Source organism: Meriones unguiculatus, chromosome X, assembly GCF_030254825.1.
Source record: "Meriones unguiculatus strain TT.TT164.6M chromosome X, Bangor_MerUng_6.1, whole genome shotgun sequence".
In the NCBI taxonomy this organism is placed as follows: domain Eukaryota; kingdom Metazoa; phylum Chordata; class Mammalia; order Rodentia; family Muridae; genus Meriones; species Meriones unguiculatus.
The window spans coordinates 20,190,565-20,211,174 of NC_083369.1; the positions used below are offsets into that span (position 1 = coordinate 20,190,565).

The 20,610-nt window shown below is 38.4% G+C and overlaps 1 protein-coding gene and 1 pseudogene across 4 annotated transcripts in view; one reads left to right on the forward strand and one right to left on the reverse strand.

The window, feature by feature from the left end:
• Nucleotides 1-9,951, reverse strand: part of LOC110541356 (putative glutathione-specific gamma-glutamylcyclotransferase 2) — a 53,733-nt pseudogene extending 43,782 nt beyond the window's left edge.
• The window catches only part of Zc3h12b (zinc finger CCCH-type containing 12B), a 231,871-nt gene that overhangs the window by 146,186 nt on the left and 65,075 nt on the right, over nt 1-20,610 (forward strand). The window lies entirely within an intron of this gene.

The following is a 20,610-nucleotide window of genomic DNA, read 5'->3' on the forward strand; positions in this document are numbered from 1 at the left end:
ACTTAATAACTATGTACAAACACATGAAACTAAGTCCTTATTTCTCAACCCACACAAAACCCAACTTACAATGGGTCAAAGACATCCACCTATGACCCAATACTGTCAGTCAGTTAGAAGAGAAAGTAAAGAATAGGTTTCAACTCAAACACACACAAAAAAAAAAGAACTTTCTGAAATGGGCTAACAAATCAAATTATCCCTATTTGCAGATAGCATAACATTATACATAAGAGATCCCCAAAATTCCCTCACAAAACTTCTAGAAATAATCAACACTTTCAGAAAAGTGATAGGCTACAAAACCAACCTAGAAAAAAAAAGTAGTGTATCTAAAACATGATTTTTTTCAAAGTGATTATATATATATATATATATATATATATATATACCCCCACTCACATTAGCATAAAAAAATAACCTGGGGGAAAAAACCTAATGAAAGAAATGAAAGACTTTAATCTCTGAGGAAAAGATTGAGGAAGATACTAGAAAACAGAAAAACTTATGTATTAGTCAGAGTTTTCTATATGAATAACACTGATGTGTGTGTGAGTTTGTGTGTGTGTGTGTGTGTGTGTGTAAATGGCTTATAAGCTGTGGTTAGAGTAGTGCAACAATGTCCAACAATAGAAAGACCAAGAATCAGATGGTTGTGTGTTACACAAAACTAGATGTCTCAGCAATCCAAATCTGGCACTGGACTCCTGGAGGATTACGGGAGGGATGTTGTTCAGTCTAGGTTTCTAGAATCCTGAACAAGACAGAGTTAACATCAGAATAAATTGACTTGCTAGTGAGGGTGAGGGCAAACAGGCAAAAGGCAGATTTTTTTCCGTATCCTTTTATATAGATTGCCAGCACAAGGTGTGGCCCTGATCTAGGGTGAATCTTCCTGTTTTGAATAATATGATTAAAAAAATCACTCACAAGCCGGGAGAGGTGACTCATGCTTGTAATCACAACACTTTCGGAGGCAGAGGAAAGCAGATCTCTGTGAACTCAAGGCCAGCCTGGTCTATGAAAGCGAATCCAGGACAGCCTAGGCTACGCAGAGAAACCCTGCCTTGAACCCCTCCCACCAAAAAAAATGAAAAGAAAATCCCTCACAGAAGTGCCCAGAAGCTTAGGTTTTAGTTGATTCCAGATGTAGTCAACTTAACAAGCATGATCAGCCTTTATAACCTCCCATACAAATGGATTGGTAAACTTAGTATTGTGTAAATGACCATTTTGTCAAAAGCAATTTACAGTGTTACTCTAATGCCAAAATCAGGCATGTAATGCAATCCCAATAAAAATACCAATGGCATTCTTCATTAAAATAGAAAAAGGTCCTGAAATTCAAGTAGAAGCATAATCAAATACTCCTTTCCTCCAAAAGAAACACTGGCTGTCTCTGAAAAGCAAAGAACAACAAAAGTAAAAATGCTGGAGAGATTACCCTGTGTTACCCAATATCTATAGCTCTGCACAAACCTCAAATTCAAATGGATTGAAGATAGTAATATGAAACCTAAAATGCTGAAACTACAACTTTCTTTTGTACACAAGAAGTTCTTTGCCTGCTATCAGCTATATGGCTGGAATGGATTCTCAGAGAAGCTTTCTTTCTTCTCCTTGCATTGTTGAGTGTCCCTGATTGAAACAGAGACATGTACTGTACTGAAACTGTCCAAAATGGTCCAGGCACTTCCTTTAAGGAGTGATCCATAACCATAGAAAGACAGTTTAACAGAAGCTACGTTAGCTAGGACACCCTGACATTTAGAATTTCTTGGTAATTTTCCATGGGATTTTTAATCAAGGAGATCAGATTTTAGTTAAGCCTAAAATGACCTCAGCAAGAATACAACATCAACGAACCTCTGTATTATCTTGTCCTGCCACAATTTGACTTCCTAATTCCTCTTGACTCCCACCAAGGTTTCAATCTATTGTTCATATTGTTCCACAATATTGGGATGCTCATCGGTATTATGTGCATTTCTGATGTTATTTTTGGATGGTGAGAATTTGGATGCAGTTAGGGTGTAATTAAACGGAAATAAATAAAGCACAATAGTAATAAAGTGTGATATAAATTAACTAGGAGTTATTTGGTGTAGAGCCCCTGAGTCTGATGCTTCTGTCATCCCTGAGGACCCCTGGAAAGATGAAAGGATGAATGTAAGAGTACAAGTGTGCAAGTATTGGCAGTTCACAAAAGTCTGTGGGTTTGGTGATTCTCAGGAAATGTAGTGGCACTGTGGAGTTCAAGCTTGTATGTGGATAGCATTGCTTCTCTTAGCACCATGTTGGCCACCCCCACATGGGCATGGCCATTTTGTTTGCCCATGTGACTCTGGTTTCTGTCTGTGGTTTGTAGGTAGCTCCCTGAAACTCCTAGACTGAGTACTGGATCACTGTCTATGCACATGGGCATCCTAATAAATGCTAACCCTCCAGGCATCTGTATGCAAGGTTAAACTGCATTCTAGGCAACAGTTAGTCAATGAACATTTCTATGCTCCAACTTTCATCCCACTATGGCATAGAAGTCGGTACAGACACCAAAACATCTTGGAGGGAGATTCAGTGGGTTACTGAGACAAGTTGTTGGGAGTATAGAGTTTAGTACAAAAGTTGTTAACAGCACGGCCATATAAACAGATACTGGCATGGTAAAGGCTCTATTGAGAGGAAAACTGTGCCCACATAGCGAAAAGTGTGGGCCTTTTATACTTCATACTTGATCTTAGCCAAAGGGCTGAAAAGTGATTCCTACACTTTTCAGTGGATGGAAATAGCTAGAGCTTTCCCACCATTGACAAGTGCTCCAGAGAAACTGGAAAAGGGGAGATATGGATATACATTACCTCCTGTGTGGTGGCATCAATTGGTTATAGGTGTTGTTCTGAGTCCAGAGAAACACCTTCATTCATCCCGAAGCAAAAGAATGGATCAGGGACACAGCCAGAGCCACAGCTAGGGTTTCTGGCTCAAGGAAGGGGAAAGGAAAGGGGGTGAGGAGCAGGATGTATGGCCACCAATACCTTCTTTGATGTAAACTCATTTTCCAATATGAGGGATCATGGCACCTGGAAGTCTGTTATCTAGATTCACAATATCTCAGCAGAGTGCCTATTGATATCTGTCTTTAAGAGGGGAAGGGCTGCTATAGGTTTATGATTTGAGCAGCAGCTGGCTTCTAACATTACATTTTTATAGGCTAAAGGACACCATAAACTATGGAAGGAAAGAGGGGTCAGGTTGATCAAGTTCCTTCAGGGTATCCTCATGCCTCTCCCAGGAGCTTTCCCACCATTTTTGAGTGCTCCACAGAAACTGAAAGGGGGAAGATATGAATATACTTTACCTCCTGGGTGGTTGACATCAATGGTTATAGATGTGGTTCTGAGTCCAGACAAACACACACTGAGATTTCCAGCTTCATGCATTTTGAAAAAAATGAGTGGATGAGAGATACAAAGACAGTCTTTTTTTTTAACTTAGGTATGCATTTTATGTTTAATTTATTTTTAGTACTATTTATTACAAGATGGTCACTTATATAATGATAAATACTTTTTAATTATTTATTAATTACACTTTATCCACTTTTTATCCCCCCTGTGGTTCCCTCCCTCCTCCCATCCCAATCCTTCCTTTCCTCCACCCTCTGCATGCATGCTCCTCCCCAAGTCCACTGATAGGAGAGGTCTTCTTTTCCTTCCTTCTGATTCTACTCAATTAGGTCTTATCAGGAGTGGCTGCATTGTCTTCTTCTGTAGCTTGGTAATGCTCAGGGGAAGGTAATTAAAGAGCAGGCCAATCAGTTCCTGTCAGAGACAGTCCCTGTTCCTATTACAATAGAACCCACTTGGACACTGAACTGCCATGGGCTACATCTGTGCAGGGGTCTTAGGTTATCTCCATGCATAGGCCTTGGTTGGAGGATCAGTCTCAGGAAAAGACCTCTGTGCTCAGATTTCTTTGGTTCTGTTGCTCTCCTTGTGGAGTTCCTGTCCTCTCCAGATCTTACTGTTTCCCATTTCTTTCATAAGATTCCCTGCACTCTGCCCAAAGGTTGCCCTTAAGTCTCAGTATCTGCATTGATAGTCTGCAGGGCAGAGCCTTTCAGAGGTCCTCGGTGTCAGGCTCCTGACTTGTTCCCTCTTTTCTCCTTCTTCTGATGTCCATCCTCTTTGCCTTTCTGGATAGGAATTGAGCATTTTAGCAAGAGTCCTCCCTCTTGATTAGTTTCTTTAGGAGTACAGATCTTAGTAGGTTTATCCTATATTATATGTCTATATGAGTGAGTATATACCGTGTGCATCTTTCTGCTTTGGGGATAGCTCACTCAGGATGATCTTTTCCAGACCCCACCATTTACCTGCATATTTCATGATTTCAAGGACAGTCTTTTAAACAATGGTATATTAAACAAGAGAAAGGCACTCTCAAGAATGGAAGTGGGCTATCAAGTCAGCAGAGATAGGTCTGAGATTCAAAATGCCCATACATACTCATTAAGTATCAGGAAGTATCATTAAGTATAGGTAATTTACATAGTGTTGCCTTCCATTGGAGATGTTTGGGGCTTTTTCTCAGTCTTGATGTGTTTTATTGCTTGTAGCTTTGCTGAGTAGAGGTGTCCAGTCTTCCTGACAACCGAATTCTTTCATAGTTATCATGAGGTCTTTCTTGCATGCCGTGTTCTCCTACCATAAGTAAGAAAGGAATGAATAAAATGTTATCATTGTGATTGCGCTAGGAGTTTTTGCAAGCACTAGCCTCTATTCCATGTATCCCATATCACTCTTGAGATATGGACTACTCAAAAAGCAAGAACATCATTTTAAAAAGTGTGGTAACTAGCATGCATGTTTTAACAAGTTAGTTATTGAAGGTGAATCTATAAAGACATATAAAATGAATGCAAATGAATGCTTTGTATAGACTAGCACAAAACTTCAGCAAAATTAAGAAATAGAAAAAAATTTTCTAAACAAAGAAATAAGATAAAGTTTTAGAGATTCTAATGACATGGAAATATATGGATTTGGGCATGGTGATATTTATCCGTTTTACCAGAACTTTGGGGCTTATTCAGAACAAAATCTTTAGTTCAAGGCCAATCTGAGCTATGGAGCAAGACAATGTCCCAAAATGTATATTCAAAGTAACCATCATAAAAATGACATAAATGGTCAAATGAAAAAAAAAAGGCATGAATAGAAAATTTGAATGAAGAAAGTTAAAACAAAAAAGTACCAAACATATCTCTTGCATCAGTGCTGCTTTCTCTAAGGGCCATGAAAGTGGCAAGATTATATTATTATTCTGTGCCAGGTAGAACCCATGTCTATTCATCCATCCACAGCCCATGTATACTCAGCCTAGCCCTGCCTGAGAAATGGTACTCTGGAACAGTACACTGTTAAATCTTCTAGAAACAACAGAAAAGATGCCTGTGGTTAAAATGAAGCCAGTAAGTTTCCATTGCCAAGGAAATTATTGATGCTATTATGGTAAGCCCTGAATGGAAAGAAAAGTATTAAAAACAAGTTGATGGAAAATGTGATATGACCATTGTGATCCTGCCATCATTGTGAAATGTGTTAAATGTAGCCCATCAAAAGACAGTGGAGTTCTTACAATATAGAAGTAGCAGGTGGTTGAACTTGGAATTAGATTCCTGTCACAAGCAGTATGCAATTCATCCAATTCTTATTTATGATCATTCATAGAAAGAGTATTAGAAGTAAATGACAGATAAACTTTTTATTCTATGTACTTTGAGTTCTCTGAACACAAAGGACATCTCTCAGTGTTCAAGTTTACATTTTTTCCAATAAGTATATATGCAGTGATGAAAGTGATGCAATCGCTGTTATGATTCTGAATTTACTGAAGCACAATTTAAAAATCAGTTAGTAGGATACATTTCATATTGAATTTTGTTCTATGAGATATTTTCAGTGATCTGATTCATATTTTCTAAATATGAATAAATATGAAATGTAAATATTAAGAAACCTTAGGGAAACTGGGAAAGATCCTAGTTAATTCATTTGTAATACAGCTGACCAGTTTACTACTGACATACTTAATTCTGCTTAGCCATGGAGATCAGTTTAAAGGATTTTGGTAAAATGTTTAAGACTGTAGGTTTTCTAACCTTTGAAAAAATATTTAAGTTGTTATTCATATTCCTAATAAACCAATGGAAGCTCAATGGTCCATTCATAATATCTTGTTATCTTTATTAAGTGAAAGAAGTTTCCATTGCAGTGACTGGTGCTCATGAAAAGAGTTAGCCCTAGGAATGGAAACATTTAAAACACTGTTCATTCAGAGTTCAGTTCCCAACACTCATATTTGACAGCTCACAACTGCCCCCAATGCAAGAGGATTCAATACTCTTTCATAACCTCTGTAGACATCTGTCTCCATGTGCACATATTCTCCCAACACACAATTTAAAATAATAAAAAAATACATGTTTTGTAACAAGCCTTACCATCAAGTGAGTGCTTACGAGCATTGAAAGATATGGAATCCAAATGCATTCATTTTTTGTAATGCTATCTACAATAGTAGAATATACTCTCTTTAGTCACATTTCTAGAATAACACAACTAAGAAACTTGCATATACAAGAAGAAAATACTACAGGTATACAGGTATCAAAAGGTAGTATTGTTAGAACTTACACAAATTGGTTTTCTGGCCTAGTTTGATTGCAGTTAGTGCTCTGGTTCTACTAACTGTAAACTGTCTTAAGCACTCTGAAAGTTGCTGATTTACTAAACAATAACGTGGACAACAATGGACATCTACTGTCATTATTGTGACAAATAATGTAGCGGAAGTAAAAAATATCAGCAAAGTACACTAAATCTTTGAAATTTTGTCAGCTTAGTCAGAGCAGAAAATGAATTTTAAAAGCCTAAGGCACATATGGAACATTATCAAACAGATCAATATGTATAGGATGGAATTTCACAGAGAGAAGACGGAAAGATATATAAGAGTTATTTAAGGAAACAATACACAAAATCCCTAATTCTGAGGAAGAAAATAGATATCCATGTATTAGAAGGTTAACTAATCAAAAATGAGATGAATTAAAAGAAATTTACACCACAGCCACATTTAATTTTTAATTTTTAAAATTAAAATATAATTACATAATTTTCTTGTCCTTTCTTCCTTCCCACCTCTCCAGTGTAAACTGCCTTGTTTCTTTTCCAATTCATGACTTTTAAAAATTAATGCTAACACAGTCATGTTTATTTAAATGATTAAAATTCAAGAGCAAAGAATTTTGAAAGCAGTAAAAGTGACTTCTCACATAAAAAAGAACTCATAAAACTATCACTTTCTCAGAACAAATCTTAAAGACATAAGGGAGTAGGATGACATACTTAAAATACTGAAATAAAAAAAAAACTAGTGAACAAGAATTATGCCTACCAGAACTATACTTCAAAAATGAAAAATAATGTTTGTCCCTTGCAACCAGAAATCGAGAAACATCATCACTTTGCCTTTCAACAAATACTAAGGGCAATATTTAAATTAAAAAGACACACACAAAACAGCAATATGACTGCATACAAATATAGAAAAGTAATTATATAGACTAATATGTACTACTATAGTGTTATATTAATCATTTTGAATTTGTATATAAAGAAATAAAGATAAAAGTTACTTAAAATAACTACAAAAGATATGTATGGGTATTCAATGAGAAAAACATGAATTGGGACACAATTGATTATACGTGAATAAGTAAAAATGGAGTTTTGCACCATAACTAAAGTTTAATATCAACAAAAATTGACTCTCCCAAAGATTGTATTATATGAACCTTATAGTAAAAACAAGAATATTTATAAAAATACAAACAAACATAAATCATGCCAATACAAAAAATCAGTCAAATATGAATATGGGCACCATAAGGAAACCAAGAGCTAAAAAACTGTGAGAATGATAGAAAATATTTATCAAATTATTTTATTTTTATATTTAATCACAGGTTATTAACTTTGTATCCCAGCCATAGCCCCCTCTCTCATTCCCTCCCAATCCTACCCCCCTCTCTTATCTCCTCCTTACCCCTTTCCAAGTCCACTGCTAGGGGAGGACCTCCTCCCCTTCCATCTGACCCTAGCTTATCAGGTACCTCAAGGACTGGCTGCCATGTCCTCCTCTGTGTCCTAGCAAGACTGTTCTTCCCTCGGGAGGGGGGGGGGGAAGGCTAAAGGAGCCGGTCGTTGAGTTCATGTCAGAGACAGCCCCTTACTAGGGAAACCCACTTGGATACTGAGCTATCATGGGCTACATCCGAGCAGGAGTTCTAGGTTATATCGATACCTGGTCCTTGGTTGGGGATACAGTCTCAGAAAAGACCCCTACGCCCTTTTGTCCTTGTGGAGCTCCTGTTCTCTCTATGTCATACTAACTCCCCCTTCTTTCATGTGATTCCCTGTATCCTGCCCAAGGTTTGATTATGAGTCTCAGCATCTGCTTTGATACACTGCTAGGTAGTCTTTCAGAGGCTCTCTGTGGTAGGCTCCTGTCCTGTTACTTGTTTTCTCCTACTTCCCCTGTCCAATTACTTTAAATGTAAGTGGATTAAGACCCCAAGTCATAGAATGTCCAATTGCTTCATGAATTAAGAACAAAATTCAACAACCTACCCCCTAAAAGATACTTTATTTAAATATAAGGATAAAAATAGATTAAAGTTCAAAAATGGAATGTTGGAAGAAAGTCCACCTATGTTTTCAGGTGCTGATTTCAGTGCCTTGAGATCTGATTACTGCCCTGTCATGGGCATTGTTATGAATGTTGAACTATCTTCTGTAACCATAAGGAATGTTCCCCAGTTATCCCGGATTGGCTAAATAAAGATGCTGAATCTTATGACTGGATAAATGAGAGAGAGGTGGAGTTTTATGTGTGCCAGCTTGGGGTCTAAAGGAAAAAGAGAGAGTGCACAGCAGCAGCAGCAGTAGAGTTAGCAGGAGGAAAGAAAGCTGAAGAGAAAGGAGTCACCATGAGGCAAGATGGATGGTATGCACATGGCTGTAAAGACAGACTGATGGAGCAGAAGCAGCCCAGGAGTCATCAGATTGGCAAGTGATTGGCTGTTATGTGGGTTTTAAAGGTACTAGCATTAGAATAACTCAGAATCTGTCCAGCATAGTGCTTATAATTTAATAATAAATCAAATTCTGTGCCAGCCACTGACAAACCAGCTGGTCAAAGAAAACCATTGCTGTAATAATTTACTGCATTGATTAATTTAGAAAGAATAAATTATCTTTCTACGGTGGAAATATGTTTTTTTACAAATTATCACCCAAAGTCATCAGAGGAAGTGATAACAAAGTACCATTATATAATGTAACATGTCAGTTTAACATATAGATGTCACTGTTGGTCTGTATGTACCTACCAGTTAAGCACCAAAATGCATCAAGTGAATACCAACGGAATTATAAAGTACTATAGAAATAGAATAGCAGTTGTATTCTTTTGTTCCCCATCTTCACAAGTAGATAGACCATCCATACAGAAAAATCATATCACAACTGCTTTGGACTCAAGGAAGGACATAGTTCAAATGTGTCAATAACATAAAGAGCATTCTACTAAAGACCACTGTATGCATCATGAGCAGTACTCTGCCCAGAGCCATGCTTCACACGCAGGCAGGGCACCACTAAAATCAGGAAGTGGTAGAGAGGTGGAAAGATGGAAGAGAAAGAGAAGCAGAACAGTGCAGGCACAATAAAGAGGCAGGACTAGAGATTCAACGTGAGGAAGAGCCTAATATGAGTAGCCAGAGATGCCACCTAAGGCCATGATGAGGTCCAGGCCCGTGCTACCTCCAGTGACCATGTCTGGGTCTGTGGCCCTGCAGCAGCAGGGGCCTGTGTCCATAACCATGGCCCATGTTACTACCAGAGGCTAAGAGAGCTTCCCTGATCTGGGCTGCCACCTGGGGTAATGATGTCCGAGGGATGTGCAGAGCCGGCCCCTCCCATCGCCAGGTATACCCCTCCCTGGAAGCACAGTAGAGATGGCACTGGTTTCAGGAGTTGAGGGTGAGCCATGCCTGTGGGCATGATCTTGGGAAAGCTGGCCCCACTCTTTGCGCTAAGGTGAGCTGTCCCCACTTTTCCTCAGCTGTGCTTGAAAGTTTGCCTAGGTGGCTCAGCTACCCCCACCCCAGGCCCAGATCCAAATTTTGAGTTGACCCGCCCCAATATCTACGAACTGCTGGAGCACCTGACGGAGCTAGTCCTTCAGAACCGAAGCTTCAAGGTCTCCACAAAACAGGGAAGAACAGGATATCCAAGAGAAGTCTCAGTGTGGATCCAGTACTGATAGTGTAGCAGAAGCCAGTGAAGCTTGAACCAGACTAAGGACTCACTGCAAAACATTTTCAACAAAGAAGCAAGATGAGGAAAGGAACACCATCCTTTGGAAAGTGTTGCAGTAAGAAGCACACGTTGTGCCGCTGCTGTGGCTCTAAGGCCTACCACGTTCAGAAGTCAACCTGTGGGAAATGTGGCAGACAAATGCAAGAGGAAGTATAACTGGAGTGGCAAGGCTAAGAGATGAAACACTACCGGGACTGGGAAAATAAGGCACCTAAAAATTGTCTATCGCAGATTCACAGACATGGATTCCATGAAGGAACAATACATCAACCATGTGAACACTGAAGAGTTTGGACAGAGTGGTATAGTGTGTAACACACCATAGCTTCCACAGTGAGATGTTTGTTTGCTTTCTTTGGGTGGGGGAGAGGTTGCAAAGGCAGAGAGCAGATATGGATCATGTGAAATTCATAAAGAAGCAATAAAAAGTTAACAACAGAACATTCTACTAAACAAGAGTATCTAATTTCTCATTAAAATGTCTTATTAATTTTAAGACATTAAAAGGCTTAAAAACTAAAATATTAAAATCATATCAGATGTTTTTCTGGCCACATTAGAATAAAAGTATAAATAAGTAACAGAAGAAACTATGAATGTTCACAATGTGGCTTTTGAAATACTAATGAGGCAAGAATTGTACACATAAATTAGAATCTTGCATAAAAAAACAAGAATACAGGACAGACAATTTGGGGGCTTAAAATGAACTCTAGCTACATCCATATTTACTGAAAATAATATATGTTGTTCTTCATAACTAAACACAATTTCTGTACATACATTACCTTTATTTTTCATCTGTTATTGCACACTTAGACAAATTCCATAACATAGATATTATGAGTAGTGATACAATAAACATAGATGTGCACGGATCTCTGTGACATATGTGTGTGTGTGTGTGTGTGTGTGTGTGTGTGTGAGTGATACCAGAAGATCATGTGGGAGTATTATTTTTAGAATTTACAATAACCTCATTAGTGATTTACATAGTATCTATACTAATTTACATACCCATTAGCTGTATATAAAGATTCTCTCTTCCCTGCATCCTCTACACGTATTTGTCTTTTTAATTTTATTTTTTTTATTAGTTACAATTTGCTAACTTTGTGTCCCAGCTGTATCCGCTCCCTCATTCCCTCCTCAACCCCACACTCCCTCCCTGGTCTCCTCCCTGCCCCTTTCCAAGTCCACTGATAGGGGAGGACTTCCTCCCCTTTCATTTGACCCTGTTTTATCAGGTATCTTCAGGGCTGGCTGCAAAGTCCTCCTCTGTGGCCTAACAGAACTGCTCCTCCCCTGGGGGGGGGGAGGTCAAAGAGCCTGCCCTTGAGATCCTGTTAGAAATAGTCCTTGTTCCCCTTACTTTGGGAAACTACTTGGTTACTATTTGTAAACTATTTGTCTTAATCATAGCTATTTTGACTGAGGTAATATGGAATCCCCTTTTTATTTTGATTTTCATTTCACTGGTGGCTAAGGATGCTGAACATTTTTATGTTTATTGGCAACTTATCCATATTTTAAGAACTGCCTGTCCATTTCATTAACCCATTTATTGATTGGGGGTAAGGGTATCTCATTTTTTTGAGCTCTTAACATATTATAGCTTCTTCTCCGGCTTTTATAGTTAGCAAATATTTTCCCATTATGTAGGCTATCACTTCACTTGATTAATCAATTCCATTCTTGTGCAGAAGATTTTTCATTTCAAGAAATCACAATTGTCATTTTTGATATGTTTATTTATCTATTAGTTATTTATGAAAGTCATTTCCTAGTATTTTCTCTTAAGTTTACTTCTAGTAGTTTTAGACCTTACATTAAAGCCCTTAATAATTCTGAAATAAATGTTTATACAGGAAATACCTTTAAACTTCTATGTGTGAATGTTTGGTTTTTCCCAGAGCCACATGTTGAAGAGGCTCTCTGTTCTTCAAAGTATATTTTAGGAATCATTAAAACTCAGATGGGCTTATTTTTTGAGCTTCTCTTATAGTGATGAAAGGGAACTAAATATCCAAGATAAAATCATGACTATACAATTTAATGATTTTCTTATGTAGAGTTTCTACTTTGCTTTCATTTTTTAAAAAAGTTTTTCACATGATATATTCAGAAAACACTTTGTATAAATGTGAAAGAAAAAACAGCATTAGACAAATAACTTTTTAAATTAAATATTTCTTTTTCATATTAATTACAGTTTATTCACTTTTTTAACTTTCTTGCTTTTTTTATTATTTTTATTAAGATTGGGTGCAGTTTATTAACTTTGTATCCCAGCTGTATCCCAATCCCTCATTCCCTCCCATTCCCATGCTCCCTCCCTCATGTTCTCCCTACCCCTTTCCAAGTCCACTGATGAGGGAAGACCTCCTCCCCTTTCATCTGAACCTAGCTTATCAGGTATCTTCAGGCCTGGCTTCAAAATCCCCCACTGTGGCCTAGGAACAAGGCTGCTCCTGTCTAGGGTGGTGGTTGGGGGAAGGTCAAAGAATCAGCCATTGAGTTCATGTCAGAAATAGTCTCTGTTCTCCTTACTAAGGTACACACTTGGATACTGAGCTACCATTGGCTTCATATGAGCAGGGGTTCTAAGTTAAATCCATACTTGGTCCTTAGTTAGAGGTATAGTCTCATAAAAACCCCTGTGCCCAGATATATTGGTCCTTGTGGAGCTCCTGTACTCTCCTGGTCATACTAACAACCCCTTCTTTCATATGATTCCCTGTACTCTGCCAAAGGTTGGGATATGAGTCTCAGTATCTGTTTTGATACACTGCTAGGTAGAGTCTTTCAGGGGCCCTGTGTGGTAAGCTCCTGTCCTGTTACTAGTTTTCTACTTCCAATGTCCATCCCAATTGTCTGTCTAAGTGAGGGTCCTCTTTCTTGTTTATCTTCTTTAGGTGTACAGATTTTAATATGTTTACCTATCTTATAGGTCTAGTACCCACTGATAAGTAAGTATATACTCTGTGTATCTTTATACTCCTGGAATAGCTCACTCAGAATGATCTTTTCTAGATCCCACTATTTTCCTTTTTTTTTTAATTGCTGAGTAGTATTCCATTGTGTACAAGTACAACAATTTCTGTATCCATTCCTCTGTTGATGGATATGTGGGTTGTTTCCAGGTTCTGGCTATTACAAATAAAGCTGCTACAAACATGGTTGAACAAATGTCCTAGTTGTATACCTGAGCATCTTTGGATATATGCCTAGGAGTGGTATAGCTGGATCTTTAGAAAGCACTATTCATAATTGTCTGAGAAAGCACCAGATTGATTTCCAAAGTGGTTGTACAAGTTTGTATTCCCACCAGCAATAGAGGAGGGTTCCCCTTTCTCCACATCCTTTCCAGCATATGTTGTCACTTGAGGTTTTTATCTTAGCCATACTGATGGGTGTAAGGTGAAATCTCAGGGTTGTTTTGATTTGCATCTCTCTGAAGGCTAAGGACGTTGAGCATCTCTTTAAGTGTTTCTCTGCCATTCTATATTCCTCTACAGAGAATTCTCTGTTTAGCTCTGTACTCCATTTTTTAATTGGATTGCTTGATTTATTGTTTTTTTCATTTAATTTTTTAAATTTTTATTAATTACACTTTATTCACTTTGTATCCCCCATAAACCCCTTCCTCCTCCCCTCCCAAACCCACCTTCTCTCCCCCTTCCCCACACATGCTCCTCCCCAAGTCCACTGATAGGGGAGGTCCTCCTCTCCTTTCTTCTGATCCTAGTCTATCAAATCTCATCAGGGGTGGCTGCATTGTCTTCCTCTGTGGCTTGGTAAGGCTGCTCCCCTCTCAGGGGGAGGTGATCAAAGAGCAGGCCAATCAGTTATGTCAGAGACAGTCCCTGTTCCCATTACTATAGAATCCATTTGGACACTGAACTGCCATGGGATACATCTGTGCAGGGGTTCTCGGTTATCTCCATGAATGGTTCTTGGTTGGAATATGAGTCTCAGGAAAGACCCCTGTATTCAGATTTTTTGGTTCTGTTGCTCTCCTTGTGGAGGGCCTGTCCTCTCCAGACCTTACTATTTCCCATTTCTTACATAAGCTTCCATGCACTCTGCCCAACAGTTGGCCATAAGTCTCAGCATCTGCTTTGCTAGTCTGCAAGGCAAAGCCTTTCAGAGGCCTTCTGTGGCAGGCTGCTAACTTGTTTCCTGTTTTCTTCTTCTTCTGATGTCCATCCTCTTTGCCTTTTGGGATGTGGATTGAACATTATTGTAGCCAGAGTCCTCCCTATTGATTAGTTTCTTTATGTTTACAGATTTTAGTAGGTTTATCCTATATTATATGTCTATATGAGTGAGTATATACCATGTGTGTCTTTCTGCTTCTGGGAAAGCTCACTCAGGATGATCTTTTCACTTCTCAACATTTACCTGCAAATTTTATGATTTCCTTGTTTTTTATTGCGGAGTAATATTCCATTGTGTAGATGTACCACAATTTCTGTATCCATTCTTCAGTTGAGGGGCATCTGGGTTGTTTCCACCTTCTGGCTATTAAAAAATAAAGCTGCTACAAACATGGTTGAGGAAGTGTCCTTATTGTATACTTGAGAATCTTTTGGATATATGCCTAGGAGAGGCATAGCTGGATCTTGAGGAAGCACTATTCCTAATAGTCTGAGAGAGTGCCAGATTGATTTCCAGAGTGGATGTAGGAGTTTACATTCCCCCCAGCAGTGGGGGAGGGTTCCCCTTTCTCCACAGCCTCTCCAGCATGTGTTGTCAATTGAGTTTTTGATCTTGGCCATTCTGATGGGTGTAAAGTAAAACCTCAAGGTTTTTTTTTTTTTATTTGCATTTCCCTGATGGCTAATGACATTGAGCATTTCTTTGAAGTTTCTCTACCATTCGATATTCCTCTACAGATAATTCTCTGTTTAGCTCTGTTCCCCATTTTTTAATTGGATTACTTGATTTGCTGCTTTTCAACTTTTTTAGTTCTTTATATATACTGGATATTAGCCCTCTGTCAGATATAGGGTTGGTGAAGATCCTTTCCCAGTCTGTAGGCTATCGTTTTGTTCTGACAACAGTGTCTTTTGCTTTACAGAAGCTTTTCAGTTTCATGAAGTCCCATTTATTGATTGTTGATCTTTGAGCCTGTGCTGTTGGTGTTCTGTTCAGGAAGTTGTCTCCTGTGTCAATGACTTCCAGGCTTTTCCCCAATTTTTCTTCTAACCGATTTAGTGTATCTGCTTTTATGTTGAAGTCTTTGATCCACTTGGATTTTAGTTTGGTGCAGGGTGATAAATATGGATCTATTTTCATTTTTCTGCATGTAGACATCCAGTTGGACCAGCACCATTTGTTGAAGATGCTGTTTTTTTTCCATTGAATGGTTTTGGCTTCTTTGTAAAAAATCAAGTATTCATAGGTGTGTGGGTTTATTTCTGGGTCTTTATTCGGTTCCATAGACCTCCTTTCTTTTTCTATGCCCATACCATGTGGTTTTTATTACTATTGCTCTGTAGTAGAGCTTGAGACCAGGGATGGAGATACCTCCAGGTGATCTGTTTTTGTACAGGATCGGTTTGGAAATTCATGTTTGTTTGTTTTTTCACCATATGAAGTTGAGAATCTTTCTTTCTAGTTCTGTAAAGAATTGTGTTGGTATTTTGATGGGAATTGCATTGTATATGTAGATTGTTTTTGGCAGGATGGCCATTTTCACTATGTTAATACTACCAATCCATGAGCACGGGAGATCTTTCCATCTTCTGATATCTTCTTCAATTTCTTTCTTCAGAGACTTGAAGTTTTTTTCAAAGAAGTCTTTCACTTGCTTGGTTAGAGTCACCCCAAGGTACCTTAAGTCATTAGTGGCTATTGTGAAGGGTGTTGTTTCCCTAATTTCTTTCTCGGCCCTTTTGTCTTGGGTAAACAGGAGGGATTTTGAATTTTTTTTAGTTGATTTTGTATCTAGCCACTTTGCTGAAGGTGTTTATCAGCTGAAGGAGTTCTCTGATTGAATTTATGGGGTCACTCATATATACTATCATATCATCTGCGAATAGTGAAACTTTGACTTCTTCCTTTCCAATTTATATCTCCTTGATCTCCTTTACTTGTCTTATTGCTTTAGCTAGGACTTCAAGTACAATGTAGAAGAGATATGGAGAGAGTGGGAAACCTTGCCTTGTCCCTGATTTAAGTTTCTTTCCATTGAGTTTGATTTTATCTATAGGCTTGCTGTATATTGCCTTTAATTTGTTTAGGTATTTGCCTTGTATCCCTGATCTCTCCAAGACTTTAAACATGAATGAGTGCTGGATTTTGTCAAGTGCTTTTTCGGCATCTAAGGAGAAGATCATGTGTTTTTTTTTCTCCATCAGTTTGGTTATATGATGGATTACATTGATCTATTTCCATATGATGAACCACCCCTGCATACCTCGGATGAAGCCTACTTGGTTATGGTGGATGATATAGTTTATGTGTTCTTGGATTTGGTTTGCATGTAATTTATTGAGTATTTTTACATCACTGTTCATAAGAGAGATAGGTCTGAAGTTCTCTTTTTTGTTGGGTTTAGGTATCAAGGTGACTGTGGCTTCATAGAATGAGTTTGGTAATGTTCCTTCTGTTTCTATTTTGTGGATTAGTTTGAAGAGAATTGGAGTTAGTACTTCTTTGAAGGTCTGGTAGAATTCCACCCTGAATCCATCTGGACCAGAGCTTTTTCTGGAAGGAAGACTGTTGATGACTGCTTCGATTTCCTTGGGGGATAGAGGGCTATTCAATCTTTCTACCTGATCTTGACTTAATTTTGGTAAATCTAATCTAGTAAGAAAATTGTCCATTTCATTTAGACTTTCAAATTTTGTGTCATATAGGCTTTTGTAGTATGACCTAATGATTGTTTGGATTTACTCAGTGTTTGTTGTTATGTCTCCCTTTTCATTTCTGAATTGCTGATTTGGATAGTTTCTCTATCTTGTTGATTTTCTCAAAGAACCAACTCTTGGTTTCATTGATTCTTTGAATAGTTTTATTTGTTTTTAAAAAATTGATTTCAGCCCTAATTTTGATTATTTCCAGCTGTCTGCTTCTTTTGGGTGTATTTGCTTCTTTGTTTTGTTTTGTTTTTTCTTTTTTCTTTTTCTTTTTTGGTTAGGGCTTTCAGTTGGGCCATTAAGTTGCTTGTATGTGATGTTACAAATTTCTTCTTGAAGTCACTTAGTGCTATGAATTTTCCTCTGAGCACTGTTTCCATTGTGTCTCATAAATTAGGGTATGTTGTACCTTCATTTTCATTGAATTCTAGGAAGTCTTTAATTTCTTTTTTTATTTCTTCCTTAACCCAGCTGTCATTGAGCAGCAAGTTGTTCAGTTTCCATGTGTGTGTAGGCTTTTTGCTATTTCTATTGTTTTTGAGGTCCAGCGTTAGTCCATGGTGGTCAGCTAGAATACAGGGGATTATTTCAATCTTCTTGTATCTGTTGAGGCTTGTTTTGTGACCAACTATATGGTCTATTTTGGAGAAGTTTCCATGAGGTACTGAAAAGAAAGTATACTGTTTTGAATTTGGGCGAAAAGTTTTGTAGACATTTATTAGGTCCATTTTAGTTATGGCTTCTGTAAGAGCCTTTAATGCCCTATTTGGTTTCTGTCTAGATGATCTGTCCTTTGGTGAGAGTAGGGTGTTGAAGTCTTCTACTATTATGGTGTTGGGATCAATGTGTGATTTAAGCTTTAAAAATGTTTCATTTATGAATGTTGTCACTCTTGTATTTAGGACATAGATGTTCAGCATTGTGACATCTTCTTGGTGGATTTTTCCTTTCATGAGAATGTAGTGTCCCTCCTCACCTTTTTGATTAATTTTCATTGAAAGTCTATTTTATTAGATATTAGAATAGCTACCCCAGCTTGTTTTCTGGTTCCATTAGCTTGGGAATCATTTTTCCAGCTCTTTATTCTGAGGTAGTGTTTATCTTTGTTATTGTTCTTGGCTGCAGCAGAATGTTGGATCCTGTTTCTGCACCCAATCTGGTAGTCTGTGTCTTTTTATTTGAGGGTTGAGTCTATTAATGTTGATAGATAATAGTGACCAATGAACATTAGATTCTTTTATTGTGGAGTTGGTGGTCTTACTGTGATTCATTGCTTGTTTTCTTTTAATTTTGGGGGGAAATTATCTGTATCCTGTGTTTTCTTGGGTATAGTTGTTTTCTTTGGATTGGAGTTTTCCTTCTACTATCTTCTGTAGGGCTGGGTTGCTGTGTAGATATTGTGTAAATTTAGTTTTGTCATGGAATATTTTGTTTTTTCCATCTATGTTGATTGAAGGCTTTGCATGGTTTAGTAGTCTGGGTTGGCATCTGTGCTCCCTTAAAGTCTGCATGACCTCTGCCCAGGCTCTTCTAGCTTTCATAGTTTCTGATGAGAAGTCCAGCGTGATTCTGATAGTTCTACCTTTATATGTTACTTGGCCATTTTCCCCTGCTGCTTTTAATATATTTTCTTTGTTCTGTAGATTTTGTGTTTTGACTATGATGCGACATGAGGTGTTTCTTTTCTGGTCTAGTCTATTTGGTGTTCTTTAGGCCTCTTGTATGTTTATGGACATCTCTTTCTTTAGGTTGGGAAAATTTTCTTTGATGATTTTCTTGAAAATATTTTCTGGACCTTGAAACCTGCAATCTTCTTTTTCATCAATTCCTATTATTTTTAGATTTTGTCTTTTCATGGCATCTTTGAATTCTTGTATGTTTTGTGTTTGAGACTTTTCCGATTTTACTTTTTGTTTGAGAGAAGTATCAATTTTTACGAGTGTATCTTCAGCACCAGAGACTCTCTTCCATCTCTTTTATTCTATTGGTGATGCTTACCATTGTGGTTCCTGATCTTTTCTCTAGGTTCTCGAGCTCCAGGATTTTCTCAGTTTGTGTTTTCTTTATTGATTCTAATTCTGTTTTCATGCCTTGAACCATTTCCTTCATCTGTTTGAATGTGGATTCCTGTCTTTCTATGATGGTCTCTATTTTTTTGTTCCTTTCCTCTCTCTATGTCACTAATTGTATCTCTACTTGTGCCTCTATTTGCTTGCCTATATTTCCCTGCCTGTGTTTCTTTGAGAACTTTGTTTAATTCCTCTTTCTTTGCCTCCACTTGTGTGGACAATTCTTTGAGAGATTTGTTCATTTCCTCTTTAACTGTCTGGATTTGTATAGCTCTTTCTCTGAGGAGTTTGTTTCCTCCTTATATGCCTCAAATAACTGCATAAACATAGCTTTAATGTCATTTTCCTGTGTTTCTGATGAATTGGAGTATCTATTAATTTGGAGGGTTGCTGGTGAAGCCATGATATCCTGATTTATGTTGGATGTATTCTTTTGCCTTCCCCTATGGCCATTTGCTTATCCATAACCTTCACTGTTTGTTCTTGGATTCTGCAGTTCATACTGGTCTTTCTCTGGTGTCTTGAGACTTCTTCAGGAAGTTGAGAGAGTTCCAGTGGTTCAGCATGTTCATTGCTGCAGATGTACCTGTGGGAGGAAAGTCTGCAGGCAAAGACAAATGCAGAAGAGCTTGTGTATGTGTGTGTGTGTGTGTGTGTGTGTGTGTGTGTGTGTGTGTCAAGAGCCCCTCTGTTTCCCACAGTGGGTCTGTGGGTGGGAGGGGTCTAATATGTGGCTGCTAGTTTAAGAGGACCCTGGATCTGGGTGCACTCACTCTCAAGCAGGTCACATAGACAAGGCTCAGGATATCCAGGCTCTCTACTCTCTGGTTTGGACCTGCCAAGCCTTTTGCAGGAGGACTGACAACCTCCCCCAGCTCAGTGGTGCTAGAGCCACCACATTAGGGAGTCCAGCTGCAGCTGCAGACTGGGATGCCAGTCCAGATGCCTTCTGGTAAGTCCTGGGGGCCCACAACAGGGTTCCACAGACTTGGGTGGCCTGGCACCTGGTGCGCCTAGTTTGTTTGGTGGGTCTGTTGGATTTTAGTGTCTCTATAGTCTACTGTCTGCCACTGAGGAGTTAGGCTGACCTTATAGACACTGGCTGAGAGGTCCTGCAGAGTCCATACAGCTGCTAGCAGATGTGGGACCCGGGGAAGATGGTACCTCGGATCTGGGACTAGGAAGGATGGCACAGCTGGCTGCCATCGCTGAGGAACTAGAAGTCCC